This window comes from Pinus tabuliformis, chromosome 2_1, assembly GCF_031772625.1.
Source record: "Pinus tabuliformis cultivar Carrire ecotype Pingquan chromosome 2_1, CPIR1, whole genome shotgun sequence".
In the NCBI taxonomy this organism is placed as follows: Eukaryota; Viridiplantae; Streptophyta; class Pinopsida; order Pinales; family Pinaceae; genus Pinus; species Pinus tabuliformis.
Window position 1 is genome coordinate 805,763,179 of NC_142299.1, and position 27,144 is coordinate 805,790,322.

The 27,144-nt window shown below is 33.6% G+C and overlaps 1 long non-coding RNA gene and 1 pseudogene across 1 annotated transcript; both read right to left on the reverse strand.

Annotated features, from left to right (window-relative positions):
- Positions 1-1,783: 1,783 nt before the first annotated feature.
- LOC149203041 (putative protein phosphatase 2C 53 pseudogene) lies at positions 1,784-16,565 on the reverse strand (annotated as a pseudogene).
- LOC149203042 (uncharacterized) lies at positions 16,366-17,055 on the reverse strand. The gene is made up of 2 exons (XR_016253596.1): positions 16,874-17,055; positions 16,366-16,743 (listed from the first exon to the last, which is right to left on the reverse strand). It is a non-coding gene; the product is annotated as an uncharacterized LOC149203042 (long non-coding RNA).
- Positions 17,056-27,144: the final 10,089 nt, after the last annotated feature.

Consider the following 27,144-nt stretch of genomic DNA (forward strand, 5'->3'; position numbering starts at 1 on the left):
CCAGCTAAGATGTACAAAAATGAATGTAAGTGTTTATATATAAAAAAATGGAGAATTTATGCTTCCCACTCCTTGATTAAAATATAGGTAGGAGTCATTTTAAAATCCAACTCTCAAGTAACTTGCGTCAGATGGTTGTTATACTTAAAATATAAACTTCACAAAACTTTATTGATTATTTGATTGATTACATCTTCATTTATATAGGAAACTCATAACCGTTTCTGGTAACCAATTCCTAACTACTCACAACTACATCTTCATAACTAATTCAGTTTCTACATTATTCTCACATCCTCCCTTAATGGAGAAATGGATTTTCTACAATACCTAACTGATTTCTAAAAACTTCAAATTTGATTTTACCAAGGGGCTTAGTAAATATATCAGCGACATTATCCTTGGTGTTACAAAATATCAACCCAATTTCTTTGGACTCAATTTTCTCACGTACAAAGTGGTACTGTAACTCAACATGTTTTGTTCTAGCATGGTAAACTGGATTATGTGCTAATTTGATAGCACTCTGATTATCACAATTAATACATGTTGCACCACTTTGCGCTTCTTCAAGATCAGCAAGAACTCTCCGCAACCAAATAGCTTCACAGGTGGCATTGGTTACAGCTTTGTACTCTGATTCTGTTGATGATAAAGAAACAGTTGACTGTTTCTTACTGCTCCAAGATACGACCCCTGATCCAATATGGAATGCATAGCCAGAGGTAGATCGTCTGTCATCTGGATTTCCTGCCCAATCTGAATCAGAAAAACCTGTCAGTACAACATCAGATACATCAGTATACATAATACCAAGATTCATTGTTCCCTTTAAGTATCGGAGAACTTTCTTTGCAGCAATCCAGTGATTTCCTGAAGGCTTAGCCATGAATTGACTAAGGATACTGACTGAGTATGCAATGTCTGGCCTGGTAGTGGTGAGATAGTTCAAACTTCCCACTAACTGACGATACAGATGGTATAAAACCACGGACGGCTACAAAACTTGCACACGACGGTTTTGGCACCAGCAGCTTCACGGTTTTGGCATCAGCAGCTTCACGGTTTTCGGATGGCACCAGAATCTACACACGAACAGGCTTCACGGCTCTGCAAACAGTTTTGGACAAGGTCTCCTTCGCTTCTCCCCGCACCAGTCCGTCCACACGCAGCAACGCAGGGGGCTCTCACACGCCAATCACACAGCAACACGGTTCCACAACCAGTCCGTCCACACGCAGCAACGCAGGGGGCTCTCACACGCCAATACACAGCAAGCAACAGCCTGCAACAGCCTCACGGTCCTCACGCTGCACACCTCACACACAGCAAGCAACAGCCTGCAACAGCCTCACGGTCCTCACGCTGCACACCTCACACACAGCAAGCAACAGCCTGCAACAGCCTCACGGTCCTCACGCTGCACACCGCACACACAGCAAGCAACAGCCTGCAACAGCCTCACGGTCCTCACGCTGCACACCTCACACACAGCAAGCAACAGCCTCACGGCTCTCACGCTGCACCACGAACTGGCCTCGCAAAAAAAATGCACGCAGAAGGCTCAACAACTTGGACTCACGCCTTCGCTTCAGGCCAGACTCATTGCCCTTTGGCTCCGATACCAACTTAAAATATAAACTTCACAAAACTTTATTGATTATTTGATTGATTACATCTTCATTTATATAGGAAACTCATAACCGTTTCTGGTAACTAATTCCTAACTACTCACAACTACATCTTCATAACTAATTCAGTTTCTACATTATTCTCACAGTTATCAAGGTTTCTTTTGATTGCAATCATCCGTCACCTCATCCACACTAATTTTTGTCTTACAAAAATGTCTGAGTTGTACTATCACCACACTAATATCATCTCTTGATTTTCTGTTTACTGCTTCTTCTACAAGCTTTTTACAAGCAGCTATAGGGCCGCCTCCTAATGGTGTCAAATTAGGCTGTTTCCCAAGGCAAAAAGACCTGGCAATATCCACTGCTTCTTGGTTACTGACCATATTCCACAACCCATCTGATGCCAAAATTAAAAACTCGCAATCAGAAGTTATATCAATCTTTCTAGCCTCTGGTTCAGCTGTTATCCATTGTTTCATGTGTGAGTCGCCTATGGCCCTAGATACAGCTAGAGACCCCTCAACTCGCCAAACCCCATGGCGGAGGTCCACAATTCCACCCAAAATCTCTATCCGTTGTCGCTCGTCCTCCCTTCCAGCTTGATGATCACATGTAAGGGCTTCAGAAGATCCGTTTCTGCTAATAACTTCTCGACAATCCCCTGCATTGGAAACCACTAAGTTACCATCTATAATCAGAGCAGTTGCACAAGCAGTACCGCCGCTGACATTCTGCTTCAAAAACTCTGCATCTGTTTTCTGGTACCCAGCTCTAACAGCTTCGTCGAGAAGGTTCTCTGTTTCATCTTTCATGGCCAGCATAGCATCCACAATATTGTGCCCAATATTTTCGGCAGCGAAATCTGAAGCTTTCCGACCGCTATGACCATCGAAGACGCCGAAGAAGGCCTGTTTGGGATGGCAACCCTTATCCCGATTGCAGGTTCTTGGCATTCGGTTAGGTGGCCCACCTCTCGCCCTCCGTTTACATAGACAGACGTTGGAAATTGTTTGTGGTCGGAAACTTTCACCGCCGGAAACCCTGCCCGTAACTTTCACGTGGTACGAGAACGAGAAGGTAGCAGGCACGACGCTATCCACTGTAGAGTCATTAAGACTCTGTCAGTCGGATAGTTGATTGAAATCAAGGACATCCATGACAAATGGTCATCCAGAAACATAAGATATGGTCATCTACCAACGTTTCATTTTCAAATTCAAAAGTTTTATGTGGACCACAATGTAGTTGCCTCCTACCCCTTTTAAAAAAAATGAAATGCTCTGAATCTAGCATAAGCATGAGCCAACCTTTGCACCTCCACGAAGCGACTCGGTGTAGGGAAAGTGTAGAGTTTCATTTTTCCAATTTAATTACTATCCATTGACTTACATATATTGGAATGATTGATTTATTCGAGGGTAATTAAAATTTTATTGCGAAGAGTAGGCGATTATCTTAGTATAAAATTGTATCTAAATGTTGAGAATGGAGCGTAATTCTTGAACACGTTAGTAACTAAGCTATTTCAAGGGTTTTGGAATAGGATCTCATCAAGAAAGGTTATTGTTCATTATCTTGGTTCTTATGGTTCTACCTTTTCTCATATTACTTTAACAATTTTACCAATCTCGATAAACATTGCCTATAGAGTAATTATATAGATTTTAATTTGTGGGTTGAATCTCTAAACTTCTTGATTGTATCATATAGCTATTTCAAGGGTTTTGGAATAGGATCTCATCAAGAAAGGTTATTGTTCATTATCTTGGTTCTTATGGTTCCACATTTTCTCATATTACTTTAACAATTTTACCAATCTCGATAAACATTGCCCATAGAGTAATTGTATAGATTTTAATTTGTGGGTTGAATCTCTAAACTTCTTGATTGTATCATATAGTCTCAGTTATCAACCAAATTTAGCAGGAAAGAAATGGCCAACGAATGTGGTAACACCAAAATTTTTACCATTTCACTAAACCAAATTTTCCATGGAAGAAATGGCCAACAAATGTGGAAACATCAATTTTCTTGACCATTTCACTAAACCAAATATTCCATAGAAGCAACTGCCAACAAATGTGGAAACATCAATTTTCTTGACCATTTCAAGAAGGTGCATTTAAATGTCCCAAAGTTGAGATAATGTTGGTGTGATTTGAGATAAGGTTGGTGTGGTTATGTTGTGTTGTAGTAGGTACTCTTTTGAATAGTCACATTTAGTCTATCTACATATTTTCAATGTATTCAATAACATTTTCTTTTGAAGTAGCTAGTGGATTTCAAAAGATCTCTTGGAAAAGCAATTTTAATTATAATAGAAAACATGAGTACCAATGAAAATTATTAAAAAAACTTATCTTCAAATAAATAATAAAAATAATAGTCTTTTATAAATGTCTCTTTTAAAATTATTTGAGTAATGAAGGGATATTATTAGATACCTTTAAAGTTTTTTTAAAGGTTAAACCAATATTTTTTATACTTTGAAGTTTTTTATGATTTATGGCCAGAGTTTGATAACCATTATTTATTGCTAATCATTATCATGGTCATTTGAGCTTCTATATTGTGCATGCAATGCAATATTTAATATGTATTCTAAGTCTTTTATGTGAAGTTTTTAAATTAACCTTTTATCCTATGTGTATGGGGCCAGTATAATTGTGAATTTTTTCATATAAATTTTGTTACTTTCTAATGTTTTTTATTAACTTTGAATTATATTAATGTTTTGAAAATGATGCTAAAAAATTTTGGGTGTTTTTATTTCACTTTTTTTAGAAATTTTAAAAATATATATAGTTTTTATTTTTATTTTTTTATGGAAAAATGTTAATTGTCACCCACGATGGGTTGTCTCTTTAGAAGTTTAATTCGCCCAAAGTAACTTTCATCCTCATTCTTCCCATGAGGTTTGAACCTAAACTAGCCAAGACTACATCACATACTAACCAATGAAACTACACCTCAAAAGTATATCATATATCACTATTAATTGTATTAGAATATTCCATAAACTAATGAAATATGTTTTGTTCAATGCATAATACATAAATATTTCATATTTTGTATATTTATTATATTATAAATATTCTATTTTTAAGGCATTTTTTTTATTAATTTCAAAATTATTTAAACATTTAATATTATATTTCAATTTAAATGAAAATTATTTTTGAAATATTATTTAAATTTTAAAAATTTATATAAATTTTAATATATTTAAAATTTTAATTTGCATTTTTATTAATAATGTTGAGAATTTTGGTTGATTTATAATGCTATATAAATATTATGGTTTATCTTTTAGATATTTTTATTCTAAAATCCAGGGAAGATAACAATATATATATATATAAACTAAAAGTTTAATATAATAATTATATTATTAGGTTAAAAATATTTTTTTAATTTAAATTAGCTTTATTGTTTCTAATAAATTGAATGTGCATTTGCCATTTTAAAATTTATACTTATAATAATTTTAATTTTAGAACATTAAAATTTTAATGTTGATTCAATATAAATAAATATTAACTATTATTATATCATTATATAGGGTATTTTTTATGTAACTATTATTTATATTAAATATGATTTTGTATTCTATAAATTATTGATGTTTAAAATTTATTATTATGGTATTTATTCATTTTGAAAATTTATTATTATTTTAATTTACATTATTATTAAAATATTTGTTTACAGTTAAAAAATTGAATAAATAGTGGATATGTGTGTTTATTTTGGAATTGAGTTTCTTGCATTTGAATTTAATTATCAATAATTATTAAGTGGATGGTAGAATATTTAACCTTTGCTAAATATTTTAGAATATTTATAGTAGTATACACAAATTAAAGATTGAGATTCATCTTGAAAGTAGTTGTGTCATTTTCCTATTTTAACTAAATTGATTATTGTTTTTTTAAATGGAATATGAATAGGTTTTTTGGGTATGGAGCATTGATAAGCCATGATATTGGCCCATGGTATTGTAAAAAGGCCTATTTACAGAGTAGGAATACCCATGTATTTTAAATGTATATATGTTTAGCTTATATATTACTTGTTGAATTGAGGCTTTTGTGATCCATAGCAAGTTTATGAGAAAAAGTTTTTGGCGTAAATCACATGATAATACATTTGTCGACGCGTTTCGAACCAACAAGTGTGGTTCATCGTCAGGACAAGTTGAAGAATCAGATCCTGGCTGCAAATTAAATAGGGAGAGCACATCGTCCAATGGCTAGGTTTGACTAAAAAACGGCTATATTGGGTTAGACTGGACAAACGGCTATAATTGACCAAGAAACGACTAGATTTGACCAATTAAATTGTTTAACTATAATAATATTATTATTATGTTAAAACAAATATTATTTTAATATTTATCAAGAGAATTTAAGTAAAAAGGATTCTGGGTTAACACTATTTCATTTAGGGAATATTTACCCTAATTTATATAATAACTATTAGTGAATGAAAGGTTTTAATCTAAACTAATAATGATAGATTAATAGTATTAATCTTCTTCTTAATGGCTTGTATAACTGATTAATATAAATTCAACAGTAAAATAATTAATTATTGTTTAAGCTAGATTGTTCAAATTAGACGTGTATAATTAGTAATAGTATGGATATAAATATTAGTTATTATTATATTATTGTAGTTATAATAAAGTATTATTCTTATCATTAATGGTTAGTTTATCTAATGGGAATAGATCTAGGGATGATATTACTAGTAAGGATTAATATAATAGTGTTATAATAATAGTATTATTATTAAAGGTTTGTGTAACTAATTAATAAAAAGATGTCTGATGGGAACATCAACTTGCGATTAAGAGTCTTTGACCAAGGACTCTGCATCCTTTGTTGAAGAACTCAAGGACATAAAGCTTGACACTGAGGACATTCTTGTTAGTTTTGATGTAGTCTCCCTTTACACTTGTATCCCTATTAATGAGGCCTTGGAAGTGATCAACCGCCTAACGGATCCCGATACCGCTCAGTTAGTTGAGATCTGTCTCACTTCTACTTTTTTCAATTTTGAGGGTGAGTTCTTCAAACAGACCTGTGGTGTTGCCATGGGCTCGCCCCTATCCCCTGTTGTTGCTAATCTTTTTATGGAGGATTTTGAATCCAAGGCTTTGGCCTCAGCCCGTCTCCTACCAAAGCTCTGGAAAAGATATGTAGATGACACTAATGTCATTTGGTCCCATGGCCAAGAGGAGTTAGATCTCTTCTTCGATCATCTCAATCATCAATCATCCTCCATTAAGTTCACAATGGAGCAGGAAGTCGATGGTTGCCTCCCTTTCCTTGATATTCTTATTTCAAAGAATATTGACGGTTCCCTCTCCCACCAAGTGTTTCGGAAGAAAACACATACGGAGCAGTATCTTCATGCTAGTTCCCATCATTTCCTAGCTCAAAAGTTGGGCGTTCTCAACACCCTCACTACTCGTGCCCTAAGGATCTCTGATGAAAAGAGCTTTGATAAAGAAAAATCCCATCTCCTTAATGTCTTTGTTGAGAACGGTTATAGTAGACACCTTGGTCAGAAGGCTTTCCTTAAAGCTTCCAGAAATTCGGTTGTTAAAAAAGAGCCTAAAGAACGAGTCCCAGGGGTCCATCTACCTTTTGTCCAAGGGACCACTGATAAGATTGCTCGGGTTCTTAAGAAGCATAATGTTCCCACGACCTTTAGACCCCTCAACACCATTCGTAAATCCCTCCGGTCAGTAAAGGATCCTATCGACCCTAAGGACATGAAGGGTGTTTATATTATTCCTTGTTCCTATGGGACCCCCTATATTGGTGAGACGGGACACTCTATTAATCAAAGGATTAATGAGCACGCTGCTGACCTAAAGCACAGGAGAACAAAGTCTTCCGCACTAGCGGAGCATGCAGAGAAGACCAAGCATCATGTGTGTATTGAGGAGGCCAAGGTTATTGCAAGGGTGGCGCAATTCCATCACCAAAAATTTAGGGAGGCAATTGAGATTGAAAGAAGACCAAGCAATCTCAACAGAGATGACAGCTGGAAGATTAGTAGTTGCTGGATCCTGGCTCTCTCTTCCTAGTCATTACTTTCCCTTCCTCCCCTTCCTCTATTAATATCTTTTTCTTGATTGTTTAACCGTATTTCCTTACTCCTCTTTGTAATTCTCCCTTGGTTTAAGAGACTGTCTAATATTTTAATCGCAAGTTGATGTTCCCATCAGACATCTTTTTATTAATTAGTTACACAAACCTTTAATAATAATACTATTATTATAACACTATTATATTAATCCTTACTAGTAATATCATCCCTAGATCTATTCCCATTAGATAAACTAACCATTAATGATAAGAATAATACTTTATTATAACTACAATAATATAATAATAACTAATATTTATATCCATACTATTACTAATTATACACGTCTAATTTGAACAATCTAGCTTAAACAATAATTAATTCCTTTACTGTTGAATTTATATTAATCAGTTATACAAGCCATTAAGAAGAAGATTAATACTATTAATCTATCATTATTAGTTTAGATTAAAACCTTTCATTCACTAATAGTTATTATATAAATTAGGGTAAATATTCCCTAAATGAAATAGTGTTAACCCAGAATCCTTTTTACTTAAAATAACTCTTGATAAATATTAAAATAATATTTGTTTTAACATAATAATAATATTATTATAGTTAAACAATTTAATTGGTCAAATCTAGTCATTTCTTGGTCAATTATAGTTGTTTCTCCAGTCTAACCCAATATAGATGTTTTTTAGTCAAACCTAGTCGTTGGACAATCTGCTCTCCCTATTTAATTTGCAGCCAGGATCTGATTCTTCAACTTGTCCTGACAATGAACCACACTTGTTGGTTCGAAACGTGTCGACAAATGTATTATCATGTGATTTACGCCAAAAAACTTTTTCTCATAAACTTATATATTACTTTTTTTTACTATTTATGAGGGAGACAATATAAATGAAATAGTTGGTCAAGTAAGCATCAATTCATAATAAGCATCAAAACTAACTAAACTATAACTTTATTTTAACTTAAATCCTTATAAGTATATATCCATAATAAGTATCAAAATAATTACTACATCATATATCTTGAGTTGCTAAAATTTAAAAAATTATAAAAACTAACTCAATTATAACTTTATTTTAAATAATTATTATTAATAATTATTCAATAGATGTGTTTATTCTGGAATAGGGCTTCCATAATTTTAATGTCATTATTAATAGTTATGCCAATATGCATAGCTATTTTGGAATATATATTCCAAATTTTTTATTTAATTATCAACAATTATTAACGAGGGGAGAGAGAGGAAGCAAGAGAGAGACGAGGGGAGAGAGAGAAGGAGAGAGGGAGAGACATATTTATGGAGTTGGAGGGGGAGAGAGTGGGAGGAAAGAACAAAGACATAGAGAAATAGAGGTCGAGAGAGAGTGAGGGAGAGAGGAGAGGAGGGAAGAGAGAGAAGAGGAGAGGAGAGAGATAGGGAGAGAAGGAGAAGAGAGAGATAGGGAGACACATAGATGGAGGGGGGAGAGTTAGGGGCAGAGATAGTGACAAATTTAGAAGCAAGAGAGAGGGAGAGAGTGATGGGGGGGGAAGACAGATGGAGGTGGGAGAGAAAGGGAGAGAGATAGGACTCAATAGAGAGAAGGAGAGGGGGAGAGGGAGAGAGGGAGAGAGAGGGAGTTGGAGGGGGAGAGAGGGAGGAAAGAAGAAAGGCATAGAGGGAGAAAGGTGGAGAGAGAGAGAGGGAGTGACAAGGGAGAGATGGAGAGAGAGTGAGGGAGAGAGGAGAGTGGGAGGGAAGAGAGGGAGGAGAGAGAGGGGGAGAGAAGGGGAAGAGAGAGAGGGAAAGGAAGAGGGAGTGAGAGAGAGATAGATAGATATGGAGAGAGAGTGTTTATATTTTAGGGGTGAGATAGAGAGAGAGAATACGAAAGAGACACATAGATACAAATTTAGATATTATATAACTAGCCTAGATCCATCTTAACCTTGGATCTATAAAGGGCCAAGAGGGATCAAATATCTCGAGGTGAGAACCTTTCCTCAAGTTTTGCACTCAAAAAAAAGGTTTGCACCTCGAGAGATTTGATCCCTCTCGATGCTTGATAGATCGGGATTAAGATGGATTTAGGATGGTTTATCTAAAAAAATGTTCGTAATTTTATTAATAAAAACAAACTTACTATATAAAAAAATTGAATTTAGAAAATATTTATGTCTAACATCTAACATCTAACTCCTACATATCTAGTGATTAAATAAAATATTGAAACAAAATTACTTATAACTAATATATTTTTATATGAGATTTATTTTATTTCTATTTTTATTTAATTTGTAATGTCTTTATATGATATTTGTTAAAGATATAATTTAGTGCAATGGTTTAAAAACAACATTTTAAAGTTAGAGAATTGCACATTCCACAATTTTGAAGAATGATTAAAATGAATTCAAATATTCTATAACAAGTTCAAAAAAGTAAAACATGTAACAAATTAATATATAAGAAGTTAATATTTTCATATGAAATTTTTGGGAAATACTTTTACATTTATCTTTATTGTGATTTATATTTTTGTATAAATAATAATTTTACTATTGTGGACTAAGTTATGATGAGGATAATTTGGTTATTGATAAATGTGTATAACCATTCAAAAAACAAAAGTAAATTGAAATTATATAACTTCATGAATATGAGTAACTTTACGTGAATATAAAGGTTTATTATTACATTTTAGATATAATGAGGTTTATATAGTCAATTAAGGGAGGATAAAGGAATTTGGAACCTTATTTAGTGTTACAAGGGCAAGGGAATATAGATACGACCAATAAATAGTTGTAATGTGTGGGAAAATAAATTTTAATAATTATTTTATGTATTGATTGTCTTTTATACTCCTCGTAATAAAATATTTTTATACTATTAATGAAAGTAACAACCTAGCGATCATGGCATAGTTTGAAAATGCAATTCCAGTTGATATGAATGATGGGTTCAAATACAAAATGAATTCAAGATAATTGTTGAGCCTGACTCCTAATTAATGGTTATTGGATTGTCTTGCTTTGAGGATGTTGCATTTTGAAGATGGGAATAATGGAAATAAAAGCCTAACCATGGACATTAAGAAAATAACATCAAATATAAAGTAACATACAATCACATAATATGTTAAACTAGTCATCGTAACATGTGGTAGTAAAGAAGACACTAGTGGTTCATGCAAGATGTGGAGATGATCAGTAAATTGTCATGGTTATTCCATTGGAACAATTCATCATAATAGATCTGATAAAATATTGAAATTTTTAATGTGAATGTTAATTCGTTTTAGATCTCATATTATTTATTGTTTGTTTGTATGTGTAAATATAAATTAGTTGAAATGCAAGCAATATAAATTGAAAATACATATAGACACTAACCAAAATAGGCACAATTTTTTCCTTGGGAAACCCTTATGGGAGAAACCTAGCTAGAAGGTGAGGTTTCTTTGATCTCTATTCTCTAGTATGGAAAAATGTGTAGATACAAAGAAAGAGGTACTCTCTATAGAGTTTCCTAAGACCTATGCCTTGTAAAGTTGCTACAAAATCTTAATCCCCTTTCTTTTCTCTCTGACATCCCACTCCTAATTGCTTTGCTCAAATATGGAAGAAAATATAATAGCATGAAATGGAACCCCTACTCCTCCTAGTGGCCTAGTATTTAACATAAACTAATATCTAACTATATGAAAGGTTTGACTCCCTCAACCCTCAATTAGAGTTACAATTTTGGACCTTCTAAAGTCTTTTTGAAATTCCATACATGGCTAGCCCAATATGCATGAGTAACAGGGATTAATGTGACATCGACTTGTACCGTGGCAGTCAGTATGGTAGATCAACTTGTAAGAGGCATAAATTTTGCATACAAACTTCTAGTACCGGATGGTCTCGCACAAGCGATAATTTTTTTACCCCAAAAAAATTTGTTTAATGCCTCAAAATGGCTCTAGAAGATTTCATACCCGAATTTTCCAAATTGGGACCCATTGATAAAAAAGACCCTACAAGCTCATTCATGTAATTCTTCCACTCTCAAAGCATTGAGATAGATAACGAACAATATAATAATTCATTATGAATCAAGAGAAATTATAGATGAGAAATAGTATCACAATTCCCTAAATTACATATGAATGAAGTCAAAATTGGAAGAAACTTACCCCTCAAAGAATACAAAACCTATGAGAAGATAGAAAAATAAGTATAAAGAAATGGGGGTTTTAAGAAATGAACGATGACAACCTATTGCAGCGCTCAAAACCATGATCAATCTAGAATGATGATATGAACATAAAAGAGTAATAAATGGATACATAAAGTTAAATATGTGAAAGTTTCTCAAACAAGTGTAAGAAATCAACCAGAACATGATGGAGGCTTTTGTAATTAGGGAATAGACATGATGAAATAACTTAGCACTCTACTTGTATATTCTAAATAAGCATGTGGCAAGTGGTTGTGGAATCAAATATGTGTGGCAATGACTTCATATGTGGAAAAAGAAATAAACTATGTAGACTAATGAGAAAACACCTAGCATAATTGAAAAAACTAGTGAGAATCAACTAAGGGAACTTGCACAAGAATGATGACCCCAGAAGTGCAAATGGGGCTATCATGAGGAAAACATGCCCACAAGAACATGTGCATGTCCTTAGGAATGCACACGTGGTCCTAGTTGTCTAGGTTCTGTAAGGCCCAAACTAGGCTACCTTCTTAGCATGGCTCAAAAGTGTATGTGCGTTATTAGGAAATATCATTAGGCAATTTGAAAACCTTAACTTTATGCATTATGAAAACCCTATCAATGTGGAATGTGGAAACTCCAATGTAGTGAGTTCAAATTTGAGCGCATAATTAGGCAATGTAAGTAAACAAACCATATTTACCTTTCTTAACAGATTAGCGATGTTTGTCAATGTATATTGAAGTGAAATTTGAAGACCTTAATTTTGTGCAATTTGAAAACCCTACTTTTATGGAATTTGAAAACCCTAGTATTGTAGAATTTGATGGAATGGAATTGTATGGATGTAATTGTCATTTATACCATTATGACTAATTTATTCCCAACACTCTCTCTCTCTCTCTCTCTCTCTCTCTCTCTCTCTCTCTCTCTCTCTATTTCATTTCCCTCTCTCTCTCATTTTCCAACAAGAACTTCATCGACTCCCATTGAATAAATTTTATGAGCTTTCTTATCATTGGAATCTCTAACCAATAGAAAATACGACCCATGATAAATATGACCATAGTAACTATGACATACAAGAACTATGAACTTGAGAACTTTAACCCTTACGAACTATGGCGCATAATAACTATGACCTCAAGAAATTTGACCCTCATGAACTATGACCTTAGGAATCATTCCTTTGTTGTTCATAGTTCCCTTGTAAATTAGGAACTTTTAATTCATTTTACAAGAATCATGACCACAAGAATTATGATGTGGGAGCTTTGACTATGAATTTAAACTAGGACCTTTTTTTTCAATCATAGTTCTAGGGAATAATTCCTTTGTTAGTTAGGAACATTGACTCACAATAACTATAATCAATGTTTATTAGTCATAGTTATAGGAAATTTCTTGATTAGAGAACTATTATGACCAACGACCTATAATCATCGTATTCATTCATTGATCAGATTTCTTGTCATCTAGAGTAACTGTGGTAATAGTTCTCATTGGTTATAGTTACTATGGGTTACAGTTCCTATTGGATAGAGTTATTGAGGTCATAGTTTTTCTTGAATTGATTCCAAAATCTATCTTTTCAATGTATCCATTATTTAACGATGAGCAGTGGGAGAACGATGAGAATTATCCACCAGGATGAAGAGTCCTTAAAATTATGTTATCCAGATGTATGCATGTATGATATTGATAATCTTGGCACTTTTCCAGTATCCTCTTCCTCCCATATTTTGGTCATCCATTTTCTGTCAACCCCTTATTCTGAAGTAATATTCGTTAGGATCACCGCTACAGTTTCCAAATGGTTGAGTAAGTGATATGGTGAGTTGACAAGGTAGTTTAATTATTAAATGTGATGGGGCAGTTTTTTTGAGTTTTAAATTTAAATTCAAAATCTTAAAGTTGCAGTATACCACCTCTCATTTGTCTCAGAGACTATTTTAAAAACTCTTTGTTTAGTTCGAATCGATGCAAGGATATGGAAGAAAGTAGAGCCAAGACATAAGAAAGAGGCTCCATAATGGACATTTCATTGTAGTATATGTTTTGTCTTTTTCACTGTTGGAAGCAGTCTTAAAATAATATCTTGAACATTCTATGGTCTCTGCATTTTCTATTCATGATCTTCTCTAACAACAATTTTACATGGGGTATTTCAAACAATGAGTCTTTCATTGGCAGTTTGGACTAATCTTTGAGTACTCTCCAGTTATCAATCTCAGATATCAAGCGACCTCAAGTTTGGATAACTAATTATGGCATCTAATTACCTATTTTCTCATTCTTTTCCAAGTTCCAGCAAATAAGTGTATTCAAATGTTCTACATTACAATTAGTAGGTCGATTGTTGAGTTACTACTTCCAGAAAGCATCCATTTGAAGTAAATTTAGCCAACTTGCAGAACTATAATGACGACATTTTCTAACAAAGAAAGACAAATGTTTGCAGAACTATAATGACGACATTTTCTAACAAAGAAAGCCAAATGTTTGCAGCACAATTGCACATGAAGCAAGTGAAATCTTTGTGTACACAACTAGAATCTTCATTGTCGCCACGCCACTATTTATACATATAAATGCTTCATGAATTCCTTTAAGACACCATCCTTTGATAAGGGAAAGGATGTGCATACCTAAGAGACCCTCAATGAGAAACCAACATGGCAATCAAAAGTAGACGAAATCTACATCCTATCATATGGGTCATTAGTATAATATAATCTATGGAATCCATCTCCATGATCAAGCCCCACACATAGAGACATACAAAATAGTAGGTAAAAACCAAAAAGAAAATCTTATATCCTTAATAAATACTTAATTGATAAGTTATCTTTATTTTGTAAGACATTTATTAAATTATTTAAATTTATATGTTTTTTTTCTTTCTTAATTATTTTACTTCTAACCCTATGTTTTCAACAAGGTGTGTTGGTATCTAAGGTTTTTTACTAATTTGAATTACTATAAAGTTCTTTACAAATTTTAAACCCATCAATTAAAACAATTATAGTTCACATTTTTTTTAAACAATATGAAAGACATGATTTAAATACTTCACTATTTTAAATATCAATCAAGGTGAAAAGTTTGTAATTACAAGGCAAGAGCTTTGCATTCCATCACCACATAAAATCTTGCCATAAAACAATGTATTAACAATTTTTTTGATGTTTCCTTGAATTTATGCCTTCTTACTGACGTCAAACTCACAAAAATAAATTGAGTACTATAGACTGACTTAGCATATTACAATTAAAAATCCATAAATATTTTACCCTCTTTTAATAGTTGAACTATTTTTCCATTTATCTTATTTATTGAAAAAAAATGTCTAATATATTCTCATGAATAAGCATATTGTGAGACTAAACAAATAGCTTAAAATGTAATATGACCCTTCTAAAAAAAAAAAATTCAAATGACAATTTCAAAATAATACATTTGACAGTGTATTCTTTATCGATTAATATATAGAAAAACTATCCCGATACAAATTAACAGTGACTTCAAATAAACAATAAATAAATTATTTGATATAAAAAATATTCTCTATTATTTTTGTATATTTCTAATAAATAAAATCTCTTGTTTTATTTACGCACCCAAAAGTCTTACAATTTTCAAAAATGAGAATTTTTGCATTTGAGATTCCTCTAACTTCAAGCCTGTACTGCTATTATTAGCCATTAAATTAGTTTTAATAGTAAATGAATATTTTTTTTATTACAATTAAATTAGTTTTGATAGTAAATAAATAATTATTACAGTTAAGTTAGTTAAATTAGTTTCGATAGTAAATAAATAATTTTTTTATTGCGCATTTTATTTGTCAAAATTTTTTACTTTCAAGTTCTCGAATCAATGAGGCTATGACATCCAACATATTATACACCACATGTGAGTCGATGTTTTTATTATCAAAATTTTGTTTTCAACAACCTAATCGAGAAAGCCCTAAAACCAACAACCGAATCGAAAAATCCCTACAACAACAGAAGAATACGATGTAAATCTCTATATTCATCATCTAATCGAATCTTAGTGTTACGCTGATCTTGATCTTGAGATTGATTTAGTAAATTTTTCATGGATTGTAAATAACTTACAGGTGTACTGGGCTGGAAAATTCACCAATGCCCTGTTTGTATTCAGGATTAGCTCTGGTTTTTAGGATTATAGTAGTTAACCATTTAGAAACCAACTTGGACTGATTCTTCTGAGAATTAAGACCAATTTTATGGATTAAGTATATTCATAAAAAAAAAAAGTTTATCTCAAACAACAACTTCAAACTCAAAAGTTCGAAGGCGCTTCCTTCATTGATAGTTAATAAAATGATACGAATGATATGTAAATGCATCAAAGTACATCTCTTCCTACCAAACGCGTTTGCTGGACTTGCACATCATTAAAGCTTTATATTTGAAATTGAATCGAGCAGCCTTAATTTGGTACTCGGTTGGAATTAGTTGAATCGACCCTCAGAATAGATATCTCGGGATATAGTAACCCGTTAAAGGATTCGACATCCAAAACCTCTTTTAATAACCTGCAGTAAGATATCCCGGGATATAGTAACCCGTTAAAGGATTCGACATCCAAAACCTCTTTTAATAACCTACAGTAAGATATCCCGAGATATAGTAACCCGTTAAAGGATTCGACATCCAAAACCTCTTTTAATAACCTGCAGCAGGCGTATCAACAGCTTGTTTTGGTTCTGCTCGAATTAATCCTCTACTTTCTGCCTTCAACGCTACTGAATTGTATCATCACCTGCATGGGAACATCAATTAAAAGAGAACGGAATCAAGTAAAATAGTTTTTTATTCCCCATATAAACTTTGATTTTAAAAGATCATAATATGGTGTTGGAGATTTTAGCTGCGTTGTGAAGGGAGCTTACCTAGCCTGAATGCCTAGATTTGATCCCAAATCATATCCATGCCCCTCAGCTCGAGAAATTGCACCCGCAGCCGCAGATGGAAAAGAGATATGGCCATGAGGAGCCTCTTTCTGATGTCCATTATGGAGTTGCCTTGGATGTTGTTGTAGTGGGGGATGGTGCCCGGCGCCCGGTAGGTTCATACTGAAGCAGAGAACTATCTCCTCCCTAGTCAGTGATCTGTTGCAGACGGTGCCCTGTGCGCGAGAGGTTAAGGCTGAAGCAAAGAACCATCTCTTCCCTAATCAATAATCTGTTGTAGAAACTCCACGCGCAATATTTCAATTTGAAATGCCAGGCAAGAATGCATTCGAATTTTGAAATCCTTTGGCATGGAGTAGCATTGAATGCATTTAAGTGAGTAGATAAGAGTTAGAGTTGTCTAGTTATCGGAAATCATGAAAGCTGAAGAGTTGTTGGAATATTGAAAGTATTAACGGAAGGCGCCACTGAGACGGATGGTGTAAGGCCTTCGAGTTGCGGGTGCGACGGGCGCCGGCGAGTCGTCGTGCACGAGGGCGCGGGCGCGCACGAAATGACGATGCGACGGGCTGCGGACATAATGCGACGTTTGGTGTGACAAAAGGGCGAGACACTTATGCGACTAACTGTTGAAGCAACATAATATATACATGCGATGGATGAGACTTGAGGCTGACTTGAGTACAAGTCTTATGGGCGCATGGTTAGTGGTTTTGGGGGTCAGCCAGGGGGCTGCACACCCCATGTAAACCCACGCTAGGTTGTGTATATATGTCGGAGCCTTGAGGCTCATTTCAACAACACTTCCTCTCATCTCTTCTACGCATAAGATCAATAGGAAAGTAAAAGTGCGCAGAAATAAGGGGAGCTGCGCATATCTCATGTGCTCCTCTTGAAGGTGCACTTGAAGGTGATCTTGAGTCGGTCGAAGAGTGGGCAAGGCGTGCCCGAGGTGCGGTGGATGTGCAGATTTGTGCAGGACTTGGTGAAGAGGATTTAAGTGGCTCAAGTGAGCACTTCTCTTTGTGCAAAGGTGCACATGTATTGTAAAAGGCAGGGTTGCCTCTTCATTGTAATATTTGGCTAAGTGTAGACTTGGTTCGGCAAGGCACACTTGTACATTGTAAAACTGATATTCTTAATATATTGTCGGGCAGACTCACATTACGGGGAGTTGCCCCTCCCCTTTATACTTGTTGCAATTGTTGTTGTTCTTGGTATAATTGCATGATGATAATGAATGAGTATGGGCTTCATTAAGTATAAAGGATAATTGCATTTTACTTGGTTGCGAAACACAAGCTAAGTAATGTTAATGTGAAAGTAGGCGTAGTCCACAAATGTTAGTATTGGTGAAAAGAAGGCGTTCGGTGGTGCCACACCTTGCTACAAGCGGTTGGAAGACTACCGCAGGTGTAGGGGCGTGACAGGTGGTATCAGAGCTTCGGTTTGAAGCCGTTGAGTAGAGTTGCTCGTGACAGGTACTTGCAAGTGAAGGAAGCCGTTTCACATGAAGTGGAACAATGGTTGGTTCAGGTTGTAGGTGACTTGGTAAAGATGTCTATCTTGCAGAAATTGGGTTTTGCAACCTTTGAAGAGTTTGAAGGAAGTCTACTTGAAGAGTCAAAGAAAGTAAGACAAGGATTTGCGGAATATGGCAAAAGGTTGTTTGAAACAAGGGGTGCTCTTCATGCCTTGGCTAAGGAAGGGGTTTCTGACCGGAATAAGGAGGAAGCCTATCAACTTGCAAAGGAAATGGACTTGCTTGAAGCAGAATTCAAGGAACTAGAGATAAGACATAAATTGAATCAAAAGAAGTGGGATTGCCTAGCTCTTGAGGTAAGGCATCTCAAGGCCTTGAAGAATAAGGTTGAGTCTGATGGAAAGAATGAAGATTCTTCTGTGGGGATGATGCAGATACTTGGTGCTTCTGCTACTACGGAAGTAGCCTCTAGAAGAGATCCTGAAAGGAACAAGTTGGAGTATGTTCGAATGAAGGTTGGAGGTGCTGATGTGCTCACTATGGTGGATAGTGGAGCTTCTCACAACTTCATGGGCGAAGATACTGCGAGAAGAATTGGGCTGAAATTTGTACCGGCAAAGGCACAAATGAAGACAGTGAATTCTCCTCCTATTGAGATTCTTGGTATAGCTGAAAGGGTGGACACTACACTTGGTGAATGGACCGGGAAGGTGGACTTCACTATAGTGCGGATTGATGACTATGAAGCTGTATTGGGGATGGAATTCATGAAACAATTTGCTGCTATGATCGTTCCACATTTGAAGAAGCTCTACATTTATGATGGAAGGGAAGATGTACCCATTGGTGTTTCAACCATTGGTGTGACAAGGCTTGATTGTAAATTAGGAGTGATGCAAATGGAGGAGAAGGAGAAGGTGAACAAGCGGTTGTCTAATGTTGAGGCAAAGCTTGTGGAGCAGTCATTGGTCATCAAGACACTTTCAGATAGCATATTGGATTTGACAAGAAGGCTAGAGTTGGTGGAGGGTGATGATGATGATGATGAGGTATATGTGAGGCCGGATGTCCAGAGGGAAGACCGGGTTGCTTATCTACAAAGGATGGAGATTGAGGATCCTGATAGATGGATCGAACTGATTAGTGAGGGAGAGCCTTCAGGCTCTACTCCCTCTACATCTTCTTAGATGGATGAAGAAGGTGGGGCTCATTGTTAGCTGCTCATGGCAGTGAGTCCTTAAACATGTTTGAGCAGGTATGATTGATGGTGCAGGGATGGCTTGGCATCAAGCATCATGACATGTTGCAGATGAGATGGATGGAGTTTCCATGGACCTAAGCATGGATTATGGAGGTAGATTCTTGAGGAGTCAAGGATGTGGCAGATATTTGAGGAACAGCGGATGATGGCATGAGGATGTTCACTCTCATGGATTGAGCGTGATGGTTGGATTAGCTACCCAACTAGTTTAGACATGAGGTCCGGAAGTGTGCAGAGATATGTTGGCATCGTGCTGGAGTATCATTGCAGAGGTTCACATGGGGACACATGATGAGGTCGACACGAGATGTTGCAGTGGAGATTGTGACAGAGGGGTCGATGATCATGGATCGAGATGATATCTGATGAAGTGCATACTGTTGAGGTGCATACCTTGGTATGGTGAGCTTGGTGGAAGTTGGTCACTAAGTCGAGATATGGTGGAGATGAGACTCTACATATGTTGCAGGGATGTTTTATGTGGAGAAGTTGACATCATGAATGATGATGATCTTGGTGGATGGCTACCGGGATGGTATGTTGTCGAGGACGACAACGATTTCAGGTGGAGGAGGATGTAAGGCCTTCGAGTTGCGGGTGCAACGGGCGCCGGCGATTCATCGTGCACGAGGGCGCGGGCGGGCGCGCACGAAACAACGATGCGACGGGCTGCGGACATAATGCGACGTTTGGTGCGACAAAAGGGAGAGACACTTATGCAACTAAGTGTTGAAGCAACATAATATATACATGCGATGGATGAGACTTGAGGCCGACTTGAGTACAAGTCTTATGGGCGCATGGTTAGTGGTTTTGGGGGTCGGCCAGGGGGCTGCACACCCCATGTAAACCCACGCTAGGTTGTGTATATATGTGGGAGCCTTGAGGCTCATTTCAACAACACTTCCTCTCATCTCTTCTACGCATAAGATCAAGAGGAAAGTAAAAGTGCGCAGAAATAAGGGGAGTTGTGCATATCTCATGCACTCCTCTTGAAGGTGCACTTGAAGGTGATCTTGAGTCGGTCGAAGAGTGGGCAAGGCGTGCCCGAGGTGCGGTGGATGTGCAGATTTGTGCAGGACTTGGTGAAGAGGATTTAAGTGGTTCGGGTGAGCACTTCTCTTTGTGCAAGGGTGCACATGTATTGTAAAAGGCAGGGTTGCCTCTTCGTTGTAATATTTGGCTAAGTGTAGACTTGGTTCGACAAGGCACACTTGTACATTGTAAAACTGATATTCTTAATATATTGTCGAGCAGACTCACATTATGGGGAGTTGCCCCTCCCCTTTATACTTGTTGCAATTGTTGTTGTTCTTGGTATAATTGCATGATGATAATGAATGAGTATGGGCTTCATTAAGTATAAAGGATAATTGCATTTTACTTGGTTGCGAAACACAAGCTAAGTAATATTAATGTGAAAGTAGGCGTAGTCCACGAATGTTAGTATTGGTGAAAAGAAGGCGTTCGGTGGTGCCGCACCTTGCTACAAGCGGTTGGAAGACTACCGCAGGTGTAGGGGCGTGACAGATGGGGCCTGCTAGCCACCTCAACAAGTTTGAGCAACCTGCAATCGAGATTTTTTTTTCGTTTGTTGGGGAAATTAAGTTTGTAATTTTGGATTTGGATTTTAGGTATTTGAAGTTTTTTTTATGTTGTTAATTTATTTTCACTATTAAAAATAAAAAATTATCCAATATAATCTTGTTTTAAAAAAAAAAAAATACCAAATTACTAAAAAAAAATTAACCATTCCATAAAACATTATTTCATGGGAATTAAGGTCGTGCGTATAACTTGACCAATCAATATTTACATAAATTAAAATTGAAATTATATTATATTATTTCATTGTATAGTTACATTTACTTTAATTTAAATAAAATAAATAAATAAATAAATAAATTATGGTGGAGTTGCGTTTGCTTTAATTTATACGTTAATTAGAAATCAAAAATTCAATTTTCAAAGATAGTATGACTAGATAGTACAATACTGACCTTCCTAGCCTTTTACAATGTCAAAATTATAGTGAGCTCGGGAGGCTTCTTTCCAAGCTTTTTGAGCATAGGAATAAAATCTTAAATCAAAACAAATAATTTGTTTCTTTAGGTCCGATAGACCATTGTTTGGTCTCAGCGGACAACCACCATCATCATTATCATCACATTATTTAATATTAATTAATAAATAAGAATCTAAATTGAATTAAAAATATAAATTATTTAAAATTAAATACATTCCTATAAAATATTTAAATTGGTTTTATATTTTTAAATTAAAAACTAATTAAATTATTCATATTTTTTTTAATTTAAAAGAAATTAATTTATTTGAATAAAAAAATTGTGAGTAAAATGATTTAAATATTGTTTTTTTAAATCCATCAGAAAATAATTTTGACCATCACGTAAAAAAAAGATTGGAAGCTAGTTTGCCAACGAGATGGCCCATTCCATCCTATATTATCTGTCGCATACGTTATAAGCTGCGGATTTTATCGAACTCTATTTGCCAGCAGCTCAATGTCAAACATTGTTAAACATTTGATAGAATTAATTTTTTATTTTGGGTTGATGAAATTTTTTGGTTTGTTGTTTTTATAATTTTTGGTTGTTGTATGTTAATAAAATTCTATTTCTGAGCATTTAGAATGAGTTTCTCAACTCAATCAAACTTACTTATAACATTATGAAATAGTTTTGTTGCATTAATGGATTCGAGAGCTTTATATATCTTCTTTAGTGAGAAGGAAAAAGGTGTTCAATATTTTTAAATAATTATAATATTCAACCGTTCGATCAGAGGAAAGTAGTTACTAATTCGTTGCAGGCTGAAAGTAGTTACTAATTCGTTCACTTTCTGCGAGCTTCTACTACTTGCGAAATGGGGCAACCATCACCGCATCTCGACGCCATCGCACTTGTGTTCTCTGCTGTGTATATGTTCACAGAAATATTGGGCATATACAGAGAATGCTGGCCATCGCACTTGTGTTCTCTGTTGTGTATATGTTCACAGAAATATTGGGCATATACAGAGAATGCTGAGCATCAGTTCGAAGCAGTATGCAGCTGATGTAATTCAGCGTGATAAGATTCTGAAACAGATTTACAAGGATTTTCAAAAGAAACCACTCCTCATAGCACCTGATGGATTTTTTGAAGCCGACTGGTTTAAGGAGATTATTCGGCAAACAGGACCAAACATTTTGGATGTTGTTAAACATCATATCTACAATCTTGGGGCAGGTGCAGACAATAAATTCTATAGTTTTCATTAAAATCTTTGATAGTATGATGTTCTTATAGGACATTAACCTTTATCTCCTGATCAGGTGTGGATGAGCACCTTGTGGAAAAGATATTGGATCCATCTTATCTGAGTCAAGAAGCATCCACATTCAAGAGTGTGAAAGCCATTTTGCAGGAATATGGGCCTTGGTCAAGTGTATGGGTGGGTGAAGCTAGTGGGACTTATAATAGTGGGCATCCACATTCAAGAGTGTGAAAGCCATTTTGCAGGAATATGGGCCTTGGTCAAGTGTATGGGTGGGTGAAGCTGGTGGGACTTATAACAGTGGGCACCATCTCATCACTAATGCTTTTATATTTAGTTTTTGGTAAGCTCAGTTTTCTTAACATTCAATGTTTATTATACTCTTTGGAATTGAAATATCAATAATTATTCATTGCATTGCGATCAGGTATTTAGATCAGCTTGGCATGGCATCTACGTATAATACCAAGTCTTACTGCAGACAAAGCTTGATTGGTGGTAACTATGGCCTTTTAAACCCAACGACTTATGTGCCAAATCTTGATTATTACAGGTAAAAATTTATGACCTAAATGATGGAAACGACTTATATCTCTAACAATGATTTCTCGCCCAACAATTTTAGATATAAATTTGGTGGCATCATGGCAATCACCACATATGTGAAGATTTTTTATTATCTTCTACCACGGGTTGTATTGATAAACCCAAAAGCAATGACCAACTTGTCATTGTGTTCACAGAGAATGTATTCTTTCTCTTCCTCCTCAACATTTTGCAACACAGAGTTTGTCTTAGGCACATATCTTCCCTCTTTCATCTACCTAGCCAAGTCCTTCAATGTGGCGTGAATTTTTACTTCTTTCTTCTATGCTATTATTTCTTATGACATTGCGTTACGGCGTTTCCTTTGCAACATGTGATGCAAATGCTAGTATATATATGTATATATATATAAAGCCAGTGTGTATTGAAAAATTTTCAATTTGTGTTTGTCCAATTTTTTAAACGAGAAAATGTTATATTAATATATATATATATAATTTAATTATAAAATATTTAATTAATATTATGAATTTAAAAAATGAATATTATTAAAATTAAAAATAATGTTGAGGATTTTATAAAAAAATTAATTAATAATCTCATTCAAAAATACTTTTAGATTTTGATATATAAACTTAGTTTTTATAATGGAGTATGATGATAACCTATATTGTTTGAATTATAAAATGCAAATGGTAAATTTTGTGTTTATTTGCTTGATAATTTATTCTTTATAAAGAAGTGTTATCTTAATATGTATAATTGTATTTTCAAATATTTAATTGATATTATGAATTAAAAAAGTGAATATCCTTAAAATTAAAAGTAAGGCTCAGACGTTTATAAGAAAATTAATTGATGAATTAATTCAAAATTATCTTTAGGTATTGATATATTAATTCAGTTTTTATGATTGATGATGATATGTATAGTTAAATTATAAAATATTTAAATGATGTTTTGAATTTAAAAATTAAAATGAATATTATTAAAAATATAATTAATCAGAATATATGATTTTGTGATTTATGATTTATATCAAATATTTTTGAACAAAATCATATTTAGATTATAAAGTCTAGGCGTTTTGAACCACTTATTGTAATTCAACATCAAGACATAATAATGGACCACAATAAGCGGTCCTCAAATTTATAATCTAAATGTGATTTTGTCAATCTAAATATGATTTTGTCAAAAAAATATTTAGTATAATTAATGTTTAAAGATTTTATGTAAAATTCATTAGTGGATAATTTAAAAGTATTTAATTATAAAAAATAATTTAAATAAATTGAAAATAAATAGTATTTTTTTCCCGTATAGAAAATTTTAAGCTTAGGAAATTTTGAATATATCACACTAGTTTTTATGTGGAGTTACATTACTATATATAAAGAAAATCTTGATGTGCAATTACAATTAATTGCATTATCATGCACTTAACTAAAATTTAGTTATTCCAATTTCATTATCATGTAAATAAAATGTAGTTAATCCAAATAATTTGTTGGTAAATTTCTAGTCTGGTTGACATATTGTTAATATATTTCTTTATTGAGTAGAAAGGCTCATTTTGTAGCAGAGGGAATGTGTAAGTTTGTTCGTCTATCCATTCCCTTTAAAAAAAAAGTTAAAAAAAAGATTCATAGAAAAATAATTTTGACTATAATAAAAAAAAATGAATATTTTGTAAAGTAATTAAATGTAAAAAAAAATAAAAAAAATGCCCTCCATTATGAGGGGATGTGTAAAATAAAAGTTAAAAATTATGTACTAAATAGAAAAATAATGTCGACTTTAATAAAAAATAAATGAATATGTTGTAAAGTAATTAGAAGTAAAAAAAATATCTGAGTAAGATGTTTAAATCTTATAATTTGGTTATTGATAAAATATTTTAATAGGAATTAATATTTACATATACTTAAAAATATGTTAATAATAAAAAACTATTTTAATTTGCGTCATAAAATGTTTGAATGTACATGTAAAATATTTTAATTTCAATTGCGTATATATTATATATCATTTTAAAACAATTATGTATATATCAGGAAAAAATTAAGTTTTGTGGTTAAAATTTTTATTTGGTCCTATATATACTCTATTTGGCATTCAAAGATACAATTTAAATAATGAAAAATAACACATTGTATTTTACACTCTAAAGAAGTTTGCACGCTAATCCCTCTAAGCTCATGATCTATACTTAAATGGATCTATGCTGGTATTTAAGAAATAATAATGCTTTATCGATTAAGAAGGTATTTTAAGCCATACTCTAAGACTTTAAAAAAATATCATTTTCATTAACATATTTCTTATTAAAATATTAATTTATTTGGTTTTTTAATTTATTTAAAAGTTTTATAATTATTATTCTTAATAACAAATGATAATATTTGTTTCTCAAATATTAACAAATCAGAAAAAAACAAAAATTCAGGCCACAATTTAGTGCTTTATCTATATTACTATCACTCAAGATCCATCTTTAAGAAGGTATTTCAAGCCATACTCTAAGACTTTAAAAAAATATCATTTTCATTAACATATTTCTTATTAAAATATTAATTTATTTGGTTTTTTAATATATTTAAAAGTTTTATAATTATTATTCTTAATAACAAATGATAATATTTGTTTTTCAAATATTAAAAAATCAGAAAAAACAAAAATTCAGGCCACAATTTAGTGCTTTGTCTATATTACTATCACTCAAGATCCATCTTTAACTTCGGATCTACCAAATCTCTTGATATGCAAAGCTTTTTTAGAGTCAAAAGAGATTTGATTGATATGCAAAGCTTTTTTAGAATCAAAAGAGATTCTTTTTTAGAGTCAAAAGAGATTTGATCTCTCTCCACTTTTGGTAGATCTGGAGTTAAGATAAATCTAGATTGATTTAATTCCCTCCTTAAATAGGCTACATTCCACATGAATACCATGAGCCATTTTTGTTTTTATAAAATAATTTTTATTTCATTTTTTATTTTTATTTATTTTATTTTGACAAAATTAAAATGTTTACATTAAATTAATCTTTTTATTTAATTTTATTTTTAAAATTTAATTTAATTTAATTTTTATTTTTATGTAATTTAACTTAATAAAAAATTAAATATTACAATACATGAAATAAAGCCTCTCAACTCAATATAATTATTTATCTTAAAATAAAATCAAAATCTTCCGCATAACAATTAAATTGTATTCATACAAAAAATTCCTATAATAATTTAGTGCTTTGTTGATATTACTATTATTTGTCTAAAAATAAAATCAAAATCTTCGACATATACATAGCAATTGTCTCCAGATCGAGTATATAATCATATTCAATGTAGAATGATAATGCACCCTCCGGCATTAAGGTGCTTCATGTACTAGAGCCCTCAGCATGCAAGTTGGTTAATGGAGCCATTAATTCTGTACTCCCTTTGGCAAAGATTTCTCCACGTAGTTAGTACTTTTCTAGGCGGCATAACTGGTTTCAAACATTGTTGTTTCCTAATTTTGGGCTTTTGTTTTTTCTTTGTATCTTCAGTTTTTCTCTTGATTCAGGGAAGCCATACAATGTTATTCCACCTCACCGCATAACTGGTTTGCCCAATTAATTTCACTGTAACGATGCAATTGCCTTGTACATAGAACTTAGAAAACAATGCAATTGCCTTC